We start from the raw sequence: 4,688 nt of genomic DNA on the forward strand, positions 1-4,688 counted from the left end.
GGTATATCCACTCCCATCAGATCTGGGAATCTGGTGATGACTGCTCACACCTTGCATCTTGTCTTTTCTGTAACTGAGAATCCAGTAAATATTCATCGCTGATTTCATGCCCAGAGATTGTAAGAGAGCAAGTGGCATTCAGGAAAGTATGAACATAATTAAAAAAAAAAAAAAGATCTGAAACTGCCCCCTGCAGAATTATTTTGGGCTTTCAGTATGGCACATCTTGGTGCAAGAATGAATTTTTGGCTGGAAAGACACTAGGTCTTCACTTATCACAGTCTCTTCAAGGATGAGGAGTGTTTTATCAGTTAGCTATGGATGTAAAACAAATGACTCCAAAACATAACAGTGTTGCTCATATGTCCGGTTGTGGGCAGGCTGCTGGGGGGATGACAGAGGCAACGGGGCCATGTTTTCCTCATCACCAGAAGCCAGCCCGGGTTTCTTCAAATGCGTGGCCGTCACAGGGTTCCAAAAACAGCAAGAGAAGACAAGTCCCACTGTGCGTGTGTTTTTCAGCCTCTGCCAAAGCAAGTCAGGGGACAGAGCCCAGTCTCCGAGTGGGAGGAGAGTCAGAGTCAAGAGTGCAAGAGAGTACAAACCCAAGGAGGGGGATAAACTTGTAGCCATTTTTGCAGTCTACCTCAAGGGTTAAAGGAAACGCTAGGCAGGCTATCTTTTACTAATTCCTTCCTCTTACAAGAGCATCAGGAATATCTCCTCTTTACCTGATTTATCAGATGGCCAATAAATGATTAATGAATATGTAACAAGTGACTAAGTACACAATGAAAGAAAGGAAGGAGTGAATGAACAAGGAGTGAGTGAGTGAATGAGTGAGTGAGTGAGTGAATGGATGTAGGTCTAACATTCAAAGTACCTAAAAAAAAATTGAGATCCTCAGGCCTGGGAGAAAATTCTAGAATTTTGAGAAGAAGCCTAAGAAAGACATAAAACACTTTAAGGTACAAAATCATTAAAGAACATTCTATTTAAAGGGAAGAGTCTTATGGGTGTAGTGAGAGGAAACTGAACTTAAAAACTAAAAGCCCTAACTCCTCAAATTTTCTTTCTTCTCTAAACATACTGTAATTAATTAATTTCTTCACTCTTTTATTTCAACAACTTTTTATTGAGCTTCTACTCTGTACCAGGCAGGAGCCCTAAACTTATGACGTTGCCTGTTGGATGTTGCCCCAAATAAGTGGTTCCGGACCTTTTTGGAGGCACATTTCCCTGCTCCTTCTCTGAGCCCAGCGTCACCATCTGCCCTGGAGAGGAGAAGCACCAGATGAGTTGTACCACCCTGCTCCCTCCCTAAACCTGGAGGGCTCTCTGGCTGGGAGCTGCAGGGAAACTAGACCCAGATCTGGTTTTCCGGATTGATAGATTGGGGACACCTGGCCAATATGACCTCTAAGCTTCCTTGTAGCTCTGAAGCTGTAGAATAAGAATGGGAACCATGAGAACCACCCAAGTGATGTCATCCATCACAACCAAGAATCCTAGGCCATGCAGAATGCAGGTGTTCACTGGTAGTCAACACAGAAAAGCCACTAAGAAAAACAGAAAAGCAAGACAGGATCTTCAGAGCAACCCCAAGACAGAGCTTCTTGGCCATACACAAACCTGTCTTCCTTAATATTTAGTCATCATGCTATCCCAAAGCCCTGCTTCCCTGGTAAAGACAAACGATTCAATCACCTAATTCAGAGCTCCATACTCCAGGAAACAAATGGCAGAAGCACAGCCCCAAATGAGCCTGCTGCTCCTACACGCAGAATAAAAACAGAGGCAAAACATTGCACAGGTTTTGACCCCCACTCCCTGCCAACCTATGTGTAGTATCGCCACTTCCCAAGATCTCAGTGTAGCCCTCAAGTCTGCCCACTGACTTCATCAGGATGAGGACAGGCACTCTCTCAACTTCCTGCTCTCCCTGTCTAAATCTTTCTGGGCATTCATTCATCATATCTCATTCCTTCCTTCTGTAGGTTCATGCATCCCTTTTCTCACACCTCAACTATGTATAGCATCCCCTCCCTTATATTCAGCCGCTCCCCCCCACTGGCTCCTTCCCCTTCACCTGCAAACACCCCAACACCTTTCCTTGTTCCCAACTGTCAGCAGCTTAAGATATTGTTGATTGTCCTTCCTGATACTGTCCCACAAGCAGACACCTCTTCCTAACTTCCCTACTCTTCCCCAATCCCTAGCATGCAGGCTCAAACTGTGAAATTTGTCTTTAATAGCATCACTTGCTCAAGACGGAAAATGATCTTAACATTATTGCTTAGGGATTCCTTCATCTTCCTTCCTACCCGCAACACCCACACAATTAGTTGCCAACTTCTGTCACCCTCCTTAATAGCTGTGGATCATCCCTTTCTCTCTTCCTACGAACACAATCTTCCTTACATCTTATAAGCACTATTGTCAGTCTTCCAGCTCTAGTTTCTCCACCACCACCTTTTTAAATTCATAGCCTATCTGGGGCCGAGCCTTGTATATGTCTATATTTGATCCCCTCACACTCCCTTCAGCCTGCAAGGATTCACCTCTGCCCCACCAAATCCTACCTAGCCTGCAAGATTCAGAGCAGTGGGGCCTCCTCTAGAAATCCTCTCATCTCCTATCCTGCCTCTTCTTATCATTCCACCCGCCAGGAGCTGGAAATTATCTCTCTACCCTCTGAATTTCTATAGCTCTGTCTCTATCCCTATCCTAAAATGCTTTTCACTTTCTATATTGTGTCCTAGATGTTCATGTATTTTCCTGTCTCCCTACTGACAAAGATTCCTTGGAAGATGTAATTTAAATCCTTTATATCTTTATATCCCCCACAGAACTAGCACAATGCCTTTGGGTAGATTTGTTGAATGAATGAATGAATGAATGAATGAATGAATGACTCACATCCCCAGCTTTCACAGAAGGCAGTCACAAAGCATCTATAACTCTTTGGGTAGGGACTTTGGGATTCTTGCCCAGAAACAATTTGGTGATTGTAAAAGTATCGCTTGAATTATTTACCAGAGCTATGTCTCTTGACAGCCGTCTATAGCCACCTCTGTGTAGAAGCAATGAAATTAAAATCTGCTGTATTGAACCAAATTCCTTGAACAGCCCTATCTCCCCCCACCAGCCCCCATGTATGGAAGATGGAAATCTGCAGCTTCTCCTTGTTCCTTCCCGGAACTGCAGTCACCCCACTACCCTGGCCATCCCACCCCCACCCTGCTCAGCCCCTGAACTCATGTCTTCTAACCTAATTCATTTTATAGATAAATGAAGCAAATACCTAGCAAATATTATTTATGACTTTGTGATAAATAAGCCTTTTACAGAAGTTATTCAAGGAGTTCTGGGGAATTTCAAGGATAACTTTCAGCAAGTTTCAAAGGTCGGGTCAGCCTGGGATACTGAGCCCATAGTATTTGCTGTACCATTCATCTGTTTTGAATTATTAGTCTTACCCAGCTTCAGTCGGCTTTCAATGGACTGGCTGTGCTTTTAGCTCTCTGGCTGTATTTTATTTCAATAGTGGGCAAGGGACTTTAATAATTATTTTTTGTGCTATACTGACAGTGGGGAAAGAAAAAGGGGGTCTTAATGAAATTCGAACACTCACAGATGTGCTGGAAAAGATGGGTTATACCTGACCAGCCACCATTGCCCCCCACAACCATGCACACAGAGCAGTGGCATCCCCCTCCATGCAGAGATGAGAAAGCACCATGCTGAACCTGGCAGCACGGAGGTGGGGTCATAAGGGCAGGGCTTTCCCAGAGGGCCAGGAAGTAGTGGGCTAACCCAGGCCCTTTTCTAACGTATGAATGCATGCCTGGTGCTCTGCAGATGCTGCAAACTGAACTTCCTGAGAGCAAAGACTATGTCTCACTCAGCTCCATATCTGCAGAATCTAACATTCTGCCAGCACAAACTAGGCACTCAATAAATATTTATTGGATTGGATTGGATTAGATTGGATTGAATTGAATTAAACTGAATTGAATTGGGTTGGGTTGGGTTGGGTTGATTGGATTGTATTGGGTTGGGTTGATTTGGGTTGGGTTGGGTTGGGTTGGACTGAGTTAGGTTGAAATGAATGGAATTGAGTTGAATTGGGCTCCCATCTCCCCTCCACTCTAACTATAGTTCCTTTACCCAAAGCCTTTCATTTTTAAAAAATTTTTTCACTATTCTTTTGTTTTTGTTCATGGTGGATTTTGGGTTTTGTTCTTTTTCTGGTTAGTTTGTTTATCTTGGTTGTTTGGTTTGATTTTGATTTACCCTGAGAATGAATTTGCCTGAGGCAGGAGTTTAACTTAGAATGCAAAGGTCTTTCCAGATCCAAACATTTCTCCCTAAATAATTTGGCAAAATTCATTTTTCATTCCTGAGACCTAAGATTATTGGCCTATTATTCTAGAAATGGTGTGGAATAAAGAATTAAAGAATGCTGTTTCATCTTACACCCTTTTAAAATAGTGAAATTTGTATCACCCTGTTAATAGTTTTGAAGATGGATTTCCTCCTAGCCTGCTCTACTAATTTGATACTCTATTTGGCAAATTCCACTGGGCACACATGGGTTCTTTAAAAAAGTACTTGGTGAAGTGAATTGACTGCAGAAAGCCTGGACTTGCTCACCTCTTTGTTTGTTTTTAACTTCAGAAGGTAGA

The sequence above is a fragment of the Leptonychotes weddellii genome, chromosome 2 (assembly GCF_054177405.1).
Source record: "Leptonychotes weddellii isolate Sample4059 chromosome 2, ASM5417740v2, whole genome shotgun sequence".
Taxonomy (NCBI): Eukaryota; Metazoa; Chordata; class Mammalia; order Carnivora; family Phocidae; genus Leptonychotes; species Leptonychotes weddellii.